The 21,388-nt window shown below is 35.3% G+C and overlaps 1 pseudogene across 1 annotated transcript in view; it reads right to left on the bottom strand.

The window, feature by feature from the left end:
- LOC143254296 (endothelin-converting enzyme homolog) overlaps positions 1-12,199 on the bottom strand; it is an 81,650-nt pseudogene extending 69,451 nt beyond the window's left edge. Inside the window, exon 1 of the transcript XR_013030127.1 lies at positions 11,997-12,199. The product of XR_013030127.1 is annotated as an endothelin-converting enzyme homolog (transcript). The remainder of the gene's footprint in view (positions 1-11,996) is intronic.
- Between the last annotated feature and the right edge of the window lie 9,189 nt (positions 12,200-21,388).

The following is a 21,388-nucleotide window of genomic DNA, read 5'->3' as shown; positions in this document are numbered from 1 at the left end:
TTTGAGTTGGTAATTTTTTCTATTTATAATTTTGTTTTATGTTTTATTTGAAGCACAGCCATATTGAACTATTTGATGTGTTCATTACGGGGAATCGAACCCCAGATTTTTGCACTGTAAGTCCATAAACTTTCCGCTGTTCCTCTGAGGGACTCTGTTCATAGTATTTGTCATGATCTTTTATACTACGAACGAAATCTGAAACACACCAAAAATTAAAAAACAAAACAAAAAACAAACACATTTCGCAACTAGGGATAGAAAATGCATTATATGTCGGCATAATAAACCATGCATAGCCATCGCTAATTAGAAATGCCGTCCAAAATTAGGAAAACTGTTCTGAGGCACCCGCCGCTTATGCATCTACCCTTGAGTAAATAGCGGGTTTGTCTGTCCGCTATTATAACGTCTTAACAGCTAAAAGTGTGGAGCATGTTCAGTGAGTCATTACGGGTCAAATTCTAGACCAACCTCGAGCTGGGCACATTAACAAATGGACCATGTCAAGCCTGTCAAGATTGGAAACATATCATTTCTAAAAATATCGTTAACATAGTCATGAGGTGGCGCTAAACAGAAGACTTAAAGAAAAACATATACAACTAAAGCACTAAAGTTATTTTTTGTTGCATGAACATGTTTATACATTTTACACACAATTCATCAGATGTAGCTTCAAGCAGGCCCCAACATGGCCAGGTGGTTAAGGCACTCGACTCGTAATCTGAGGATCGCGGGTTCGAATCCCCGTCAAATCAAACATGCTTGCCAATCCCAGTGTTCTTTGGTAGAAGAGTAACCCAAGAGTTGGCGGTGGGTGGTGATGACTAGCTGCCTCCCCTCTAGTCTTACACTGCTAACTTAGGGAAGGCTAGCGCAGATAGCCTTCGTGTAGCTTTGCGTGAAATTCGAAAAACAGTGAATCAAACTTCAAGTATTGATTTGTAAGAGAGCACACGTCTCTTTATGAACTTTCGCTCCTCTGCTTCCGAAATTATGCTTATTATATTTTAAAAAATAACTTCAATCAGTATAATTAGCATAACTGGTTTCAGCTTACCAATTTTCTTCTTAATTTACTGGCCTATCAGTCTTCAGACACTGTTACCTTTCTTCCTGATGTTTGCTTAGCCATCTCTTCTCAGATGACATGCCGTTCATAATTATGCAATCTTTTCACCTGTTTTAGACTTCAGGAAATAATTTTCTAACTTACAATAAGAACATTTGTTTTCTGTTGTTTCTCTTTCGAGAAACTCCGGCATGGCCAGGTGGTTAGGGCGCTCGACTCATAATCTGAGGGTGGTGGGTTCGACTCCCCGTTCCACCAAACATGCTCGCCCTTTCAGCCATGGGGGCATTATAAGTGACGGTAAATCCCACTATTTGTTTGTAAAAATAGTCCAAGAGTTGGCGGTGGATGGTGATGACTAGCTGCCTTCCCAACAAGCCAAATGCACGAAAAAATGTTTTGGTGTGTATGGAACCTAATTTGAGAACCTAAAAGTATTGAATTCCATTAAAAAATACAGAAAGTGATTAATTTTTACAGATTTTAAACTATTGACTTTTATAACGTTCATGTGTTGTTTGTTTTAGTGATGCAAAAAGTCTTTCACTGATGTCAAAAATTTGTGTGGCCAATATAAACCTCTAATTTGGTAACAGTGTAGTCCAAAAGTAAGTGGTGGGTGGTGACGACTAGCTGCTTTTCCTCTAGTCTTATACTGCTAAATTAGGGACGGCTAGCGCAAATAGCCCTCGTGTAGCTTCGCGGAAATTCAAACCAAACCAATCTTTGTTGAAGATTTTAAAACATGGGCATGTTTTCTATCGTTTGCACATACATTACCATTATTAGGGGAGTCAAACACTGAGGATGAATGGGGTAAAGCAATTAATTAGAAGTCAAGTAACATGCCGAAAGCGATAAAAGAGGATAAAATCACTGATTAAAAAAAAACGGGGAGCACTTTTAAAGCATTGTAAGGTAGGCATCTTTTGGGTGAAGTGTTATGGGAAACACTAGGTTGCCTCTGATAGATATTGGATGAAAAACAAAAATCACCAAGAATAAAACAAATAGCCTTTTCTTCATATCCATATGTGCGTATCACAGTTTTGTCTTTATATTTTTTACTGTAACGACCTACAAGTTCCTGAGTTCGATTAATTTTAAAACTGAAATCTTTTTTATCTAATAACTCGCAACAAGAAGTATGAAAACAGGCGTATAATTCAGTAGTTTTTTTATATTTCTTATGCCTGAGAAAAATGGAACTTTTGGGGCATAAAAGCAAGGGTTTGAACATCGCAACTATCGCCCTGTGCACGTCACTGTAAAAGTCTACTTTTATAAATATAAATATTATTTTTGAATGAATGACTTAAAAGGAAAAACATTGAAACAAAACCAGGGCAAACCAATTAATTAGGAGTCACTTTCGTAAATATAAGTATTATTTTCGAACGAATGGCCTCAAGTTCATTTAGTAATTAATAATTATGCTGTCTATTGAAACTTCTTACACGAATTGGCTCTGCATGGCCAGGTGGTTAAGGCGCTCGAATCGTAATCTGAGGGTCGCGGGTTGGAATCCCCGTCGCACCAAACACGCTTGCCTTTTCAGCCGTGGAGACATTATAATGTGACGGTCAATCACACTATTCTTTGATAAAAGAGTAGCCTAAAAGTGGGATGACTAGCTGTCTTCCTTCTAGTGTTACACTGCTAAATTAGGGACGGCTATCGCAGATAGCCCTCGTGTAGCTTTGTGCAAAATTACACGAATTAATTTTAAATGCTTTTACCATACCACTCTCAATTAAATTACACACGTGCTCTCTCGTGAAATGGTGAGAAAGGCGGTAGTGATATAAACCTGTTAAAGTTTATCTGTTGTTAATCACATGGGCTGCATGTGCTCAACCAATTTGTAACGTTATTAGATCTCACTCGGACTTGTCATTGGTCATACTGTTTTCTGATACCATCCAACTACTAAGATAAACATCACTAAAATGCTTATATGGACACATTTTGTTTGAAATGATGAAAATCATATAACTTTTATTTATCTTTAATCAAGAACAAGAGGTTTATGAAAAAAACTGACACATTATTTACCATTTCTCTTCTACCAGGTTTCAAAAACTGGCGAAGTATTTATACATTAACCACCACCTATATTCTCTCACACTCCAAAAAAGGGTGATTTATTATACGTCACTTTTAGTATTAGGTATTAGAAAATTATATCGCCCAACAAGCGAATGGCATAAAAAAATGTTTTGGTGGTGCTTTTGAAGAAAAAAAGTCACCAACTCAATTTGGGAACCTAAGGATTGAGTTCCATGAAATAAATACGGAAAACGGTCATTTTCACAGACTTAAACTCTTAACTTTTATAACTAAAAGCAATTCAGTATGACGTCCACGTGCATATTTTTTTAATGGAGCAAAAAGTCTTGCACTGACGTTAAAAATTCATGCGGCCTATAGTTTATTCTGCCATATTGGATGTTCAGTTTTAGATTTACCCTAAGTGAGAAGTGGAAAAATTAGTTTTATGGTATCGTTTTATCCGGTTTTATAAATAATCTCAACGATGAACGTAAAGAAGGCTATACTGAGAAACTGAACAGTCATAGAATTTTGGATCCGTATACCTTGCCCAAAACAGTATTTATGTTATATTGATAGCTTGTAAAGTTTTATTGAAACTTGTATTGACATGGATTGCTATTGATTATAGAAGAGAATGTTTGATGGCCAATAAGACAGTAATGAATGATTGTTTGTTTGCTTGTAATTATGCACGAATCGACACAATGGGCTGTCTGTGCTCTGCCCACCATGGGTATCGAAACATGATTTTTAGCGTTGTAACTCAGCAGGCATACTGCTGTATCACTGGGGAGCAGCACTGAATGAATCAGGAAGTTGTGTGACGTCACAGACAAGACCTAATTATATATGTTGTTCTATAGTATGGGTGAGACAGGAAAATTATATCCAAACACCATGGGAGTTAGGTAACAGGGGGGTGATTCATTAAACCACCCACCTCCAACCCAGTTTCAAGTTATCTACTGGGATTTAAATTAAAATTATTTACTTTTGGTTGGCCACAATGCCCTTCAGCAACGCAGTAGTTATAAAAAACAACGCTCATGATGACAACACTGTTGTAAAAGAGCTAATGAACGTGTAAGAAAATACTTAATTATTTGAAATAACAATATAAAAAAGTGTACATAGTACTGCAATAATGCAAAATAAACTTTCAAAACAGAATGAAAATCCAAATTAAAAATATTAACTGCACCATCGTTTAGGACTTGTGTTAGTACCAGAAGTTAAAGCTGGATTTTACCTGAAATATCTTTTCTTGTGATGCCAAGTGACATCCTGTAAAGATTGTACTAAAGTACTGTAAGTCAAAGCTTCAAAAAAGTATACTTTTATTTTTATACTGTGGTAATTCCTGTGACTTCTGAACTGCTTGTAGTAATCCCCATATAATGCCACTCGTCTACAGCGCTTCTAGAACTGATGATTTGTTCCGTAACAGTAAATATTCTTACTCTACAACGTTTCTAGAACTAATTACACAGGCCTGAAACTTCAAGTTCATAAGAATTGTTTTGATTTTCATAACAGATTTTCCATGATTCAGCTACGCAATTTCGAAGATAATATATATTTTTTTTCTATCACGTAAAGATTTTTTTAACAAATCAGGAAGGAAAAAAACTCTTACTTAGATCAAATTATTATTTCGTTCACCACAATGATTTGTTTGTTTTGAATTTCGCACAAAGCTACTCGAGTACCATCTGTGCTAGCCGTCCCTAATTTAGCAGTGTAAGACCAGAGGGAAGACAGCTAGTCATTACCACCCACCGCTAAACTCTTGGGCTACTCTTTTACCAACGAATAGTGAGATTGACTGTTACATTATAACGTACCCACGGCTAAAGGGGCGAGCATGTGTGGTGCGACCGGGATTCGAACCCACGCCCCTCAGATTAGGAGTCGAATGCCTTAACGCACTTGGCCATGCCGGGCCACACCACAATGAACAAACATTTTGAAAAACATAATAACAAAGTGAAGAAATGGGAAGAACATTGATGTGAAATAAACATGCGTCCTCACTCATCGTGGTTTGTGTGAAATCTATGTGCTGTGCTCTTTTTTGTATGTGTTGCACCTGGAACATCTCGTTTGAATGAACAGCAGTAATTATTCATAATGCTAATACTCCATCTTCCCTCATACCTCCTCCCCTGAAACTTAATAAGTTCCTTCCCTTTGTTCTTCGCTGACGACACCAGAGATTAGCATGGAAATAGTCAATATGTGAGCATAAGAAATTAACTTTCAAATTCATGTTACAACCAAACTTATCGACCACGCTATAACAATATTTTCGTGATTTGGATCTTTATTGTTCCGTAGCAAACTGTCAGTAGCATCTTCAAAGGCAACCCGCGCTTATGTTTTTTCAACTTTCTTCGTTGTCTTTTCGAATAGTTCATTTGAAGTTGATTTCCTAATATGAGGCCTAATAAAAATTACTACAAATATAAAAGAATAGGTTTCGGTCATTTACAGAACCTCTTATTATCATAGAGACGAACAAATAACACCGAAAAGAAAACAAATGTCAAAGTACCCGCACAAACAAATACCATCTGGAAATAACACGTTATGTGGTCTGTTAACCGTTTATATCCTAACGGTGTATTCCTCGTGAGTTCAAGAACGATTGATAACACTTTAATGTTGCGATTTGGTCTAGAGAAATCTACAGCCAGTGGTTGTCACCATTTTAAGTATAACCAAATGTGACCCGATTTTAATAAAAATGATTCAGTTCTGTAAAGTACATAAGACGTTTTGTGAAAAACCTCGTATGTGATGGAGAAAAATTAATATCATTTTTGGATTCCGGACACAGGACATGTAAAAAATTCAAGACAATAAAACCATCGCAGACCTGTGTTATTTGTTTTACGACAGTAAATATTCTTCCCTTATGACACTTCTAGAACTGATGATATGTACCACAACAGTAAATATTCTTCCCTTACGACACTTCTAGAACTGATGATATGTTCTACAACAGTAAATATTCTTCCCTTACGACACTTCTAGAGCTGACAACATGTTCCACAACAGTAAATATTCTTCCCTTACGACACTTCTAGAACTGATGATATGTTCTACAACAGTAAATATTCTTCCCTTACGACACTTCTAGAGCTGACAACATGTTCCACAACAGTAAATATTCTTCCCTTACGACACTTCTAGAACTGATAATATGTTCTACAACAGTAAATATTCTTCCATTATGACACTTCTAGAACTGATGACATGTTCTACAACAGTAAATATTCTTCCCTTATGACACTTTTAGAACTGATGATATGTTCTACAACAGTAAATATTCTTCCCTTACGACACTTCTAGAGCTGATGACATATTCTACAACAGTAAATATTCTTCCCTTAAGACACTTCTAGAACTGATGACATGTTCTACAACAATAAATATTCTTCCCTTATGACACTTCTATAACTGACGATATGTTCTACAACAGTAAATATTCTTCCCTTATGACAATTCTAGAACTGACGATATGTTCTACAACAGTAAATATTCTTCCCTTACGACACTTCTAGAACTGACGATATATTCTACAACAGTAAATATTCTTCCCTTACGACACTTCTAGAACTGATGACATGTTCTATAACAGTAAATATTCTTCCCTTACGACACTTCTAGAACTGATGATATGTTCTACAACAGTAAATATTCTTCCCTTATGACACTTCTAGAACTGACGATATGTTCTACAACAGTAAATATTCTTCCCTTACGACACTTCTAGAACTGACGATATGTTCTACAACAGTAAATATTCTTCCCTTATGACACTTCTAGAACTGATGATATGTTCTACAACAGTAAATATTCTTCCCTTATGACACTTCTAGAACTGATGACATGTTCTACAACAGTAAATATTCTTCCCTTATGACACTTCTAGAACTGACGATATGTTCTACAACAGTAAATATTCTTCCCTTATGACACTTCTAGAACTGATGACATGTTCTACAACAGTAAATATTCTTCCCTTATGACACTTCTAGAACTGATGACATGTTCTACAACAGTAAATATTCTTCCCTTATGACACTTCTAGAACTGATGACATGTTCTACAACAGTAAATATTCTTCCCTTATGACACTTCTAGAACTGATGACATGTTCTACAACAGTAAATATTCTTCCCTTATGACACTTCTAGAACTGACGATATGTTCTACAACAGTAAATATTCTTCCTTTATGACACTTCTAGAACTGATGACATGTTCTACAACAGTAAATATTCTTCCCTTATGACACTTCTAGAACTGATGACATGTTCTACAACAGTAAATATTCTTCCCTTATGACACTTCTAGAACTGATGACAGGTTCTACAACAGTAAATATTCTTCCCTTATGACACTTCTAGAACTGATGACATGTTCTACAACAGTAAATATTCTTCCCTTATGACACTTCTAGAACTGATGACGTTCTACAACAATAAATATTCTTCACTTATGACACTTCTAGAACTGATGACATGTTCTACAACAGTAAATATTCTTCCCTTATGACACTTCTAGAACTGATGACATGTTCTACAACAGTAAATATTCTTCCCTTATGACACTTCTAGAACTGATGACATGTTCTACAACAGTAAATATTCTTCCCTTATGACACTTCTAGAATTGATGACATGTTCTACAACAGTAAATATTCTTCCCTTATGACACTTCTAGAACTGATGACATGTTCTACAACAGTAAATATTCTTCCCTTATGACACTTCTAGAACTGATGACATGTTCTACAACAGTAAATATTATTCCCTTATGACACTTCTAGAAGTGATGATATGTTCTACAACAGTAAATATTCTTCCCTTATGACACTTCTAGAACTGATAATATGTTCTACAACAGTAAATATTCTTCCCTTATGACACTTCTAGAACTTATAATATGTTCTACAACAGTAAATATTCTTCCCTTATGACACTTCTAGAACTGATAATATGTTCTACAACAGTAAATATTCTTCCCTTATGACACTTCTAGAACTGATAATATGTTCTACAACAGTAAATATTCTTCCCTTATGACACTTCTAGAACTGATGATATGTTCTACAACAGTAAATATTCTTCCATTATGACACTTCTAGAACTGATAATATGTTCTACAACAGTAAATATTCTTCCCTTATGGCACTTCTAGAACTGATAATATGTTCTACAACAGTAAATATTCTTCCCTTATGACACTTCTAGAACTGATAATATGTTCTACAACAGTAAATATTCTTCCCTTATGACACTTCTAGAACTGATGACATGTTCTACAACAGTAAATATTCTTCCCTTACGACACTTCTAGAACTGATAATATGTTCTACAACAGTAAATATTCTTCCCTTATGACACTTCTAGAACTGATGACATGTTCTACAACAGTAAATATTCTTCCCTTATGACACTTCTAGAACTGATGACATGTTCTACAACAGTAAATATTCTTCCCTTATGACACTTCTAGAACTGATGATATGTTCTACAACAGTAAATATTCTTCCCTTATGACACTTCTAGAATTGATGACATGTTCTACAACAGTAAATATTCTTCCCTTATGACACTTCTAGAACTGATGACATGTTCTACAACAGTAAATATTCTTCCCTTATGACACTTCTAGAACTGATGACATGTTCTACAACAGTAAATATTATTCCCTTATGACACTTCTAGAAGTGATGATATGTTCTACAACAGTAAATATTCTTCCCTTATGACACTTCTAGAACTGATAATATGTTCTACAACAGTAAATATTCTTCCCTTATGACACTTCTAGAACTTATAATATGTTCTACAACAGTAAATATTCTTCCCTTATGACACTTCTAGAACTGATAATATGTTCTACAACAGTAAATATTCTTCCCTTATGACACTTCTAGAACTGATAATATGTTCTACAACAGTAAATATTCTTCCCTTATGACACTTCTAGAACTGATGATATGTTCTACAACAGTAAATATTCTTCCATTATGACACTTCTAGAACTGATAATATGTTCTACAACAGTAAATATTCTTCCCTTATGGCACTTCTAGAACTGATAATATGTTCTACAACAGTAAATATTCTTCCCTTATGACACTTCTAGAACTGATAATATGTTCTACAACAGTAAATATTATTCCCTTATGACACTTCTAGAACTGATGACATGTTCTACAACAGTAAATATTCTTCCCTTATGACACTTCTAGAACTGATAATATGTTCTACAACAGTAAATATTCTTCCCTTATGACACTTCTAGAACTGATGATATGTTCTACAACAGTAAATATTCTTCCCTTATGACACTTCTAGAACTGATAATATGTTCTACAACAGTAAATATTCTTCCCTTACGACACTTCTGGAACTGATAATATGTTCTACAACAGTAAATATTCTTCCCTTATGACACTTCTAGAACTGATGACATGTTCTACAACAGTAAATATTCTTCCCTTATGACACTTCTAGAACTGATGACATGTTCTACAACAGTAAATATTCTTCCCTTATGACACTTCTAGAACTTATAATATGTTCTACAACAGTAAATATTCTTCCCTTATGACACTTCTAGAACTGATAATATGTTCTACAACAGTAAATATTCTTCCCTTATGACACTTCTAGAACTGATAATATGTTCTACAACAGTAAATATTCTTCCCTTATGACACTTCTAGAACTGATGATATGTTCTACAACAGTAAATATTCTTCCATTATGACACTTCTAGAACTGATAATATGTTCTACAACAGTAAATATTCTTCCCTTATGGCACTTCTAGAACTGATAATATGTTCTACAACAGTAAATATTCTTCCCTTATGACACTTCTAGAACTGATAATATGTTCTACAACAGTAAATATTATTCCCTTATGACACTTCTAGAACTGATGACATGTTCTACAACAGTAAATATTCTTCCCTTATGACACTTCTAGAACTGATAATATGTTCTACAACAGTAAATATTCTTCCCTTATGACACTTCTAGAACTGATGATATGTTCTACAACAGTAAATATTCTTCCCTTATGACACTTCTAGAACTGATAATATGTTCTACAACAGTAAATATTCTTCCCTTACGACACTTCTGGAACTGATAATATGTTCTACAACAGTAAATATTCTTCCCTTATGACACTTCTAGAACTGATGACATGTTCTACAACAGTAAATATTCTTCCCTTATGACACTTCTAGAACTGATGACATGTTCTACAACAGTAAATATTCTTCCCTTATGACACTTCTAGAACTGATGATATGTTCTACAACAGTAAATATTCTTCCCTTACGACACTTCTGGAACTGATGATATGTTCTACAACAGTAAATATTCTTCCCTTATGACACTTCTAGAACTGATAATATGTTGTATGGTATTTACTGCTTCTCCTCTACTATATTTGTAAAAGTGGCAAGTGGTTTTATTTGATGGTATATAATATATATAACTATATATATAACTATCTAAAATTACGGTTAATTATCTTTATCTCTTATCTGCAGTGCTTAAAGAACTAATGTACCTGTTTACTATAGTTTACCTGTTACATTCTATCTCACCTTCAGAACTAATGTACCTGTTTATTATAGTTTACTTATTACCTTCTATTACACCTTCAGAATTATTGAACCCGTTTACTGTAGTTTACTTGTGTCCTTCTATTACACCTTCAGAATTATTGAACCCGTTTACTGTAGTTAACTTGTTACCTTCTTTTACACCTTCAGAATCATTGAACTCGTTTACTGTAGTTAACTTGTTACCTTCTTTTACACCTTCAGAATCATTGAACCCATTTACTGTAGTTTACTTGTGTCCTTCTATCATACCTTCAGAACTAATGTACGCGTTTACTATAGTTTACTTGTCTCCGTCTATCACACCTTCAGAATTAATGAATTCGTCTCTTGTCATGTATTATAAAAACTAAGGTGTTATAAAGTAGTTCACTAAAATGACGTCTTGATTCAATATTAAAACAAAATAAAACTGGAGGAGATAAAAATATTGATGGATTATCGTGGGTATTTTCGGAAATTATTTTTCCAAGCCTGGAATTGCTAATGGGGTACAGCTCATGGACTCGGTAAACACATTTTGATAAACAACTGGTAGGACAGTAGTCAGATTTACATCGCTAAATTACAGGATTGGATTTCTCGCGGTGGACACAGCAAATAGCTATTGTAGCTTTGTTTAAAAAAAAAAAACAATAAAAACTAAACAGCTGTACACAATGCTGCTCATGTGTCCGTCATTTTGTTTGTCAAAGTATTCTTAATGAAACAAAAGTCACTCAAAAATCACATTAATATTAATTAATCTCACCGCGGGGGGTCGCTAGGTGTTCATAATAGCAAGTAAGCAAAAACATGTAGATTCATTTCGATTCTATATGATGCAGTCTGTGGATTCCATTGCACTTAACGGCATAGAAATAAACCGGCAGTTTTAGGTTAATTAATATTAGTTCGTTAGTTTAAAGATAATCACAAGGCTATACAATAGAATATCTGTTCTCTGCCCACCATAGATATCGAAACTTCCTGGTAAATCCGAAGACTTGCTGTTATGCCATTGAATGGGAGGGCAGCTGTAACGCAAAATTTACTGACATTTTGTATACTACAATAAATTTCTTGAAACGTAATTCGTGTACATTAGACCAGTAGACTTATTAAATTTAATAAGTTGGCCGCTTTATATGGTACACTTAACAACTACACTCTTAGTTTTTCGTTTGAACTGGTTTCTTGAACCAGAATATACTGAGTAAAATAATTACCTTAATTGTATATTTCTCATCTTTGTTTCCATGTAGAGAAGTTGGATCCTGAGAGATGGCATGCAGTTGACGTGCCATTGTGTTTGTTATCGCTTAACAGGTGGCATCTGACAGCAACGTTCCAGTACAAGGGCTTAAAAATACATTAGTACCAGTGTGACGATAAAAGAAACGTGTTCTCTCGTGAGTGATCAAGTGTTTTACAAGAACTCTCCACTACAGCAAACCATACATATATCGCATTATTTTCCCAAGCATTAACGTAGGAATATCTTTACTCCAGGGGGAGCTACTGCGCTTTAAATGCACCTACAATTTACAGGCATGTTATAGATATGAAGGTTTTGTCACTAGGTTAATTGATGACGTTGTACTATATATTTTTAACGAATAAAAATGTAGAATATTTTAAATTAAGATTTCGTTGTTGGTTTGATCCATGCAGAAATTTCTCTAAATCACGGTAACCACTACTATTCACAGTTGCGCCCTCTACACAAATACAGTGGAGCGCCGTTAAGCCGCGATATTTGGGGGGTCAACCTGCTTAACCGCGACTTAAACCTTTGTGACTGAAAAGCCGAAGTCGCCAACAGCTCCGCCGAGGAGCCTCATCCGGGCCATTCCATGATAATTATATCGGATTATCGAATTAAAAATAATACTTTAATTACTGATCACTTTTTTCACGGATTTACCGCGGATTAACTTTAATGTATGGAGAGGTGTGAATCGGTAACAATGGCGGCCTCCATAAAGCTGACATAGAGAGCGGATAAGGTAGATTAACGGTCGATTTCTATTGTAATATATTTTATTTATTTCCCAAATTAAAGCAAATCCTTTTAAATATCCCCTTGAAGTTATAAAGCCAGGATTAAATTCGTAAGCCGCGTTTTTACACGTTCTTAAATTAGCGGTGAGCCGCGATAATCCTCGCTCACATCGTTCACAAGACTTGCTACAGCGGTTTAAGCGATTTCGCGGTTTACTGGTCCGCGGCTTAATGGCGCTCCACTGTATAGCGTGTGGGAGTAATCGGCCCCCTATTGTCTGTGCCACTGTCAACATGCAAAATTTATTTCAATGAACAACAAACGTTTATGAAATAGATTCAGTAATACTGAGAGAAGTTGACTCCTACAACTTCTGTCAGGCCCGACGTGGCTAAGAGGTTAAGGCTCTCGACTCATAATCCGAGGATCGCGGGTTCGAATCCCAGTCGCACCAAACATGCTCGCCCTTTCAGCCGTGGGGGCGTTATAATGTTTCGGTCAATCCCACTATTCGTTGGTAAAAGAGTAGCCCAAGAGTTGGCGGTGGGTGTCTTCCCTCTAGTCTTACACTGCTACATTAGGGACGGCTAGCACAGATAGCTCTCGAGTAACTTTGTGCGAAATTCAAAACAAACAACTTTAGTTAGGTGATCAGTAGTTTAGGCTACAATTAAACAATGATTAACAACACGCGAGGAAAAATAGTTCCCTTGAATCGTATTCGTTTAGAAATTTAGTTTTCAAGTTTTGTGCAAGGCGAATAAATTTACAACCGTAATAAATTGATGCAATCGCAGGGTCGTATCCAAGTCATTTACCAGAGATATATTAAAGAATAATTTTTTTAGAATATTGCATTAGTTGTATTCAAATATATCTGTTTGTTTGTTTGGGAATTTCGCACAAAGCTACTCGAGGGCTATCTGTGCTAGCCGTCCCTAATTTAGCAGTGTAAGACTAGAGGGAAGGCAGCTGCTAGTCATCACCACCCACCGCCAACTCTTGGGCTACTCTTTTACCAACGAATAGTGGGATTGACCGTCACATTATACACCCCCACGGCTGGGAGGGCGAGCATGTTTAGCGCGACGCGGGCGCGAACCCGCGACCCTCGGATTACGAGTCACACGCCTTACGCGCTAGGCCATGCCGGGCCTCAAATATCTCTTGCCAATGTTTATTTTTGAATTTTGCGCAAAGCTGCATGAGAGCTATTTCCGCTAGCCCTCCCTAATTTAGCAGTGTAAGACTAGAGGGAAGGCAGCTAGTCATCACCACCCACCGCCAACTCTTGGGCTACTCTTTTACCAACGAATAGTGGGATTGACCGTCACATGATAACGCTCCCACGGCTGAAAGGGCGGACATGTTTGGTGCGACCGGGATTACGAGTCAAACGTCTCAACACTCTTGGCCATGCCGGGCCTTTTCGGAAGGACATAGAAATAATGATATTTGACAATGACAAACAAGCTTGAATTTTTCATCACTAGGTAATATCATAGATGCCAAACTTAAGATTAATTTTTTATAAAGAAGTGAGACAATCATGCCAACTTTATGTAACTTGATTTTTTTTTGTATTCTGTGATACAGAAAAGTGCGAAAGTCAAATGAGGCTTCTAAATTGACAATTATTATCAAGTTTTTCATTTTTTACCCAAGTGAAGGAAAAACATCAGTATTGTATAAGTCTTCCCCTGTTTGATAAACAAGAAAAGTTATTTTTTATATGTTGTTACATTAGGTTTACTATTTTCGTACGGATGATAATCGACAGTGACGAATAAGCTTTGATTTTTCATCACCAGGTGTATATTACAGACGCCAAACTTAAGATGAATATTTTAGAAAAATACCAATATCCAGTTTTTGATGTTTAGTATAAATTCTAGCCCAACAACATATTATTTAAGCTTAACTTTAATTAAACTGGTTTGTTTTTATTCTCTAATTTTAATACGAGTAGACTACGCGAATGCTTATGTGAAAGCCTGTGTGTATAATTGCACTGTCATGCAGAAAAAATTTCAAGTTCTCAAACACACAGAGAAACTGGTGAGTCGTTTGTTGAAAAATTGAAAACAAATCATAGGTAAAACAGATTTTAATTAAAAATACAGTACCGTTAAATTTTACAGAAGGAAAGTAATTATATTAATAATTACAATATTTCGGTCCATATCATCGAGTTATTTTTTAATGTGTTCTTAATTTATGATGACTCAATACTATGGATATAAACGTTTTAATAATAAATATAACAGCTTGTCCTGCCCGGCACTCAATTCCTAATCCGAGGGTCACGGGTTCGAATCCTCATCACACTAAAATACACGTCCTTTCAGCAGTGGGAGCGTTATACTGTTTCAGTCAATCCCACTATTCGTTAGTGGAGAGGAGCCCAAGAGTTTGTGGTTGGTGGTGATGACTAATTGCATTCCTCTAGTCTTACACTACTAAATTAGGGATGGCTAGCGCAGATAGCTCTCAGTAACTTTGCGCGATATTCAAAAACAAACAAACAGCTTGTCTACAGTAAAAGATGCTTTTATTGTGTTTTGAATTATTTTTTATTAAATTCTGTTGGCTGTTCACATTAGACTCACGACGACTAAATGTATTGCCAAACGCTTGTCGTTAATATTACCTAATATGCATACTTTGTTATTAATTTCCACTAAAATCTTAAAATATTCCTAATTATTGTAATACACTAGCCATTGTCAGCATACGCACACAAAACCAACAACTCGTTTTAATGACGCGTGTTTCCATGGTACCGCTATCTCCAGTCGACTGCCGGCTGATGCATTAGTGATGTCTGGGTTGGTGATCTCTTGAGTGAACGAATGTGTATACTGTATATTTTCAACTGTTGTACTTCATAAAGAATAATTCACTTTACACACAGGGAAAATTAATCTTATCTAAATTGCTGGTTAACAAATTTCTTTGTTAATATGAATTTCGATAAGACGACTATAACCAAACGCTACATTGGTGCAAGTAATCGTCTAGTCGCCATTTTATTTTAAGGCGTACAGATTGCTCCTAGATGGCGCAGTTTCTCCGCAGAGTGAGAAACATACAGAGACACATTCTTGCCTTCACTAGAGGGTCCAGCATGGCCAGGTGGGTAAAGGCGTTCAACTCGTAATTTGAGGGTCGCAGGTTCAAATCCCCGTCGCACCAAGCATTCTCGCCCTTTCAGCCATATAGGCGTTATAACGTGACGGTCAATACCACTATTCGTTGGTAAAATAGTAGCCCAAGAGTTGGCGGTGGGTAGTGATGACTAGCTGCTTTCCCTTTAGTCTTACACTGCTAAATTAGAGACGGCTAGCGCAGATAGCCCTCAGATGACATACATTTGTTTGAAACACCAAGGAAAGGAAAATAAACATATTTTAGTCTCAGTGAGACTTCTACAGCTGCGCCAACGATGACAGATATTTTATATCAGACTTGTGTTTGATTGTTTTGAGAGCTATACATACAGCACTAGTTTCATCAACAAGTCTATTCCTATAATTACACATTACTGATAATAAAGACTCACATAAATATGTTGATTAAAATACAATTAATACTGTCATTGTGACATTATTTATACAGTTACAAGTTTCAGGAACAGAGTTTCAGAACTTTATTTTCTGTGTTATTCCAGCTGCTTACTGATCTCTTTTCTAATTCAGCTCTTAAGTCGACAAATTTCTGCCTCCAAATTGAGTTGCTTTGTGAATCAATCAATTACATTTTAAAATTATCCAAGTCAATCTACTGCAACATTTCAAAATTCAGTTTGTCTAATGTTACACTGTCTGTATACTTTGTGGATTATTCAAGTAACTTGAACTTATTAAATCTCAAAGTAAATAGTTCAACAGTTAATTTAATGATGTTTGAAAATTCTATTAACAACCTCCGAATGTATATTTTATCATGAATTTCAAGATATGTGATGTGTTTTTTTTAGGTTCGGGAAATATTTAAAAGTGCCATTGTAAACATCACGTTTAAAAACTTTCAGTTTGATTTCAAAAGCTTTAATGTTATCAAACATAACATCAAGTGTTTTGTCAGATCCCTGCAATTTGGTGTTCAAGTCATTTATATGTGAGAAGAAATCTGTAAAAAACATCAATCTACAGATCCAAACATCAAATAATTCTTGACGAGAAAATTTTTCATTTGCCAAAAACAGACGAATTTCATCCAAACACTCAACAAATTGTTTAAGGACAGAATCTCTACATAGTCAACGAACATTGTCGTACATAAGTAGTCCTGTGTACACCGAATTCGCTTCTCTCAATAAAGTCTAAATTTGTTATTTCAAGGCATGCGCAGAAATAAAATGAACTTGGTTATAATTTCCATCACTTTTGTCAAGCTCTTTAAGGCCAACATTTGCATACAAAGCCTCCTCATGTATAATACAATGAAAGTGAACCAGTGGATGTCCAACATATTTTGCAAACAGATTTACAAAACCTTCTTCTTTACCAAGGGTGCACCATCAGTTGTCACGGAAACTATTTTTGAAAGGTCAACTTGTCGACTGGATAATTCGTCTACTACTGTCTTACATATTTCAGCCCATGTGGTGTGTTCAGGTAAGGTTACCAAGTTAACCAGTTCTTCACAGATTTCATCATCCCTACTAAATCGAGAAATAATGACTAGCCTAGCTGATGATGTAACATCAGTGATCTCATCAAGACAAATATCTTTTGTTAGTTGTTCTGCTATGTTTGTTTCCATCTGTAATATTCTATATTTTACTGTGTTTCTTACTCACTTACAATTTCTTAATGCGCTGAATTTTTTTTTTTTTGGTAAACCGTTAAAAATGAAAGGACCATATCATAGTCATGATTCTCGAATACACTGCCCATCAGTAAGTGGTTTTCCATGTTGAGCAATAATCTCAAAACTAGCAGTAACTAAGTTGGAACTACCTGAAACAAGTTTCATCAAAACATTTGACTGCATGTTGTTGTTGCTGTCTTCCAGAGAAATGTGGTCTTTTTGTTCTTTCTCACTCTTATTACAAATCCATTTAAGAACAGTTTCAAAATGACACTTTATGGACGAAGTCTTGCACATCACTGTTTCAGAACAAAAACATTTTTGCTCGTCATAGGTCCATAAACTTACCACTGTCCTACAGAAAGATTGAATTAAACCTGAAACATGCCATAATATTTCACCACCTTTCTTAACCTATAGATGACGTAGGAAGGCCGAAACGTTGTTCTCGCCTTATAAATAAGTGTTAATACCCGTTCAGAGATACCTTTTTATTTCAAGTGGGTTTCTTGTCATTAACCATATTGCATTCATTTGATGATGTGGCCCAGTATGGCCAGGTGGCTAAAGCACTCGACTCGTAATCCGAGGGTCGCGGGTTCGAATTCCCGTCCCACCAAACATGCTCGCCATTTCATACGTGGGGGCGTTATAATGTGTCAGTCAATCCCACTATTCGTTGGTAGAAAAGTTTACGGTGGGTGGTAATGACTAGCTGCCTTCCCTCTAGTCTTACACTACTAAATTAGGGACGGATAGCGCAGATAACCCTCGAGTAGCTCTGCGCGATTTCAAAACAAACAAACAATTTGATGATGTTAATTACCTAACAGTTGGGATCTCTGGTGACTTATCGGTAAGCTTTGGGGTTTATAATGATAAATATCAATGTACGGTCCCCGTAGTGGTCACAGCACAAATAGACCAGTGATATTTTTGCATCAAAACCAACTTAACAAATAGCACATGTTAAAAAGGAGTTAATGGTTCTGTTAAAAGACTAGAGCAACAATGTAATTATTCAATACCTTTACCGAGAATACTGTTACGATAAATCATTGATTATTGAGATAGTTTTTTTTTCAATAATTTTTATATACGTTCCCGATAACAGTGTGATTGATTGATCTAACTTAGATGCCAGAAGAGTTTAGAACCGGCCAAAGAAACGGGCTGTCATTCATAATATTACGTAATTCTGTCGCATCACGTTCATTGGTCAGAATCGAAACAGCGTGGCGCTTTCCTACACTTCGAAACACCGATCACAGGGAAGCGAGACAGGCTCCAGCAACAACGTTTAATCTATCACTATTTACCTTTGTATATCTCTTTTATTTTTTATTTTCAATATACATAAGATTATTTTGATACTATTACTTCTGCGTTTAAACAGCCGAATATAGTCCAAATGATGAAGCAATGCATTCTAATCTCTACAGGTAACAGTATACTTAATTGCCTTTTCTCATTACTTGGCTGATGTTTATTTTTGACCCAAGTAAGCAGTTTGCTCTGCACTGAATTTAATATTATATAAGCCTGAGAGAGGTTCGTCACTGACTGACTGGCCTTGGTACAAACTGTCGTACATGCAATATTTCTTCTTGTCATAAAATGTCAAATTCAATTCTATTTTAGTATCATTTACCCTTTCCACTTTTAAACGACAAACCTTTTCTGACTTTTCTAATTATTGCGCTGTGTTATACATTAAATGTTGTATTGAATCTAGTGTCCGTATTATGTGTTATACATTAAACGTTGTACTGAATTTAGTGTGTATTATGTGTTATACATTAAATGTTGCACTGAATCTAGTGTATTATGTGTTATACATTAATGTATTGAATTTAGTATGTGTTATACATTAAATGTATTGAATCTAGTGTCTGAAATATGCGTTATACATTAAATGTTGTATTGAATCTAGTGTCCGTATTATGTGTTATACATTAAACGTTGTACTGAATTTAGTGTGTATTATGTGTTATACATTAAATGTTGCACTGAATCTAGTGTATTATGTGTTATACATTAATGTATTGAATTTAGTATGTGTTATACATTAAATGTATTGAATCTAGTGTCTGAAATATGCGTTATACATTAAATGTTGTATTAAATCTAGTGTCCGTATTATGCGTTATACATTAAATGTTGTAGTGTATTTAGTGTGTATTATGTGTTATACATTAAACGTTGCATTGAATCTAGTGTGTGTGTATTCTGTGGTATACATCACATATTTAAAAATATACCATTTATTTAGTAGATATATTTTATCGTTCACGAAACCTAAAATATAAAATCTGAAGTATTTGTCTACACTGATAGTACTTCATGACTTTGTCTTATGAACTTTATGAAAATAAATAATAATAGTAAGTAAAGGAAAATGCTAAATATAAATTTATTCACAATATATATATATAAAGAAAAAACAAAACGTCACTCATAATGTTTGGTAACTTTCTAAGGTACGTTTATCTGCATATTTTTCCACTAACTCTATTGGTTAAATTCAGATTATACTAAAACTCTAAACAAATAGGCGGCCCAGCATGGTCAGGTGGTTAAGGCACTCGACTCGTAATCCGACGTTCGCGGGTTCAAATCCCCGTCACATGAAACATGCTCGCCCTTTCAGCCGTGGAGACGTTATAATGTGACGATCTATCCTACTTTTCGTTAGTAAAAGAGTAGCCCGAGAGTTGGCGGTGATGACTAGCTGCCTTCCCTCTGGTCTTACACTGTTAAATTGTGGATGGCTAGTGCAGATAGCCCTCGTGTAGCTTTGAGCGAAATTCAAAAACAAACCAAACAAATAGGAAGGGGTAAGTTTGAGGACTAACAACATTTAGATAGTAAATAGAGCACAATAAAATCAACGCAGATATCTCTCATTTACTAACTGTACAGTAAACTTGCCAGATTTACTTAAAATAAATTGTTACTAGTTTTATGTGACTTCAATTGTATTCAATGATTTTAATTAATCAAAGTTTTATTATATCATCTTTGAGAAGTAACGAAGCTACGATAGGGCCTCCAAGAAGTTACAAATAAAATTAGGTGAACAAATTTTGTGTGTCTATATACATATATGTAGTAAAATATGAAAATAGATATTTGAAAAATAGATTAAATGTTCATGTCTATGAATCTTATTGTTTTGAGACTAATATATTAACTCTCACTATGTAACGTAGTCTGACGACTGTCTTAAATTTTTCATTATATTCAATATTCAGACTAACGAATAGATAGTATAAATTGTATAATGAAATTATATCAACCCTGCGATAGAAAAGAATGTACTACAATGACTATATTATAGTATGAACAAAATAAAACAGCGTTTCCAACTGACTCGTTTAATACCATGGCTGGTGCATGCGTGTGTCTGAGTGATAGCGACCTCTAGTTGTGAGTTACCACCTTTGCTATTTATTATTTTATTTTCGAATTTTCACACAAAGCTATTAAAGGGTTATCTGCGCATAACTACGTTTTAAATTAATAGTGTAAATAGAAAGTAATCAATGGACAACACCTATCACTGGTACTTAATTTATAGAGGAAAATGAAGGAACAGGTAGGAGATATTTTGAAGATAACAACTTAAGCCTTGAGACTGCTATCTGGAATGGGATTTTATGGGGGGTAATGTGTGTTTTCTTATAGCAACCCCACATCGAGTTATCTCCTGAGCCCACCGAGGGGAATCAAACCCCTGATTTTAGCGTCGTAAATCAGTAGACTTACCGCTGTACCAGCGGGGAGCTAAAGACGGAAACT

Source organism: Tachypleus tridentatus, chromosome 6 (assembly GCF_004210375.1).
Source record: "Tachypleus tridentatus isolate NWPU-2018 chromosome 6, ASM421037v1, whole genome shotgun sequence".
Classification (NCBI taxonomy): Eukaryota; Metazoa; Arthropoda; class Merostomata; order Xiphosura; family Limulidae; genus Tachypleus; species Tachypleus tridentatus.
The sequence above is the reverse complement of the archived record's forward strand: the minus strand, read 5'-3'. Positions and strand labels throughout refer to the sequence as shown.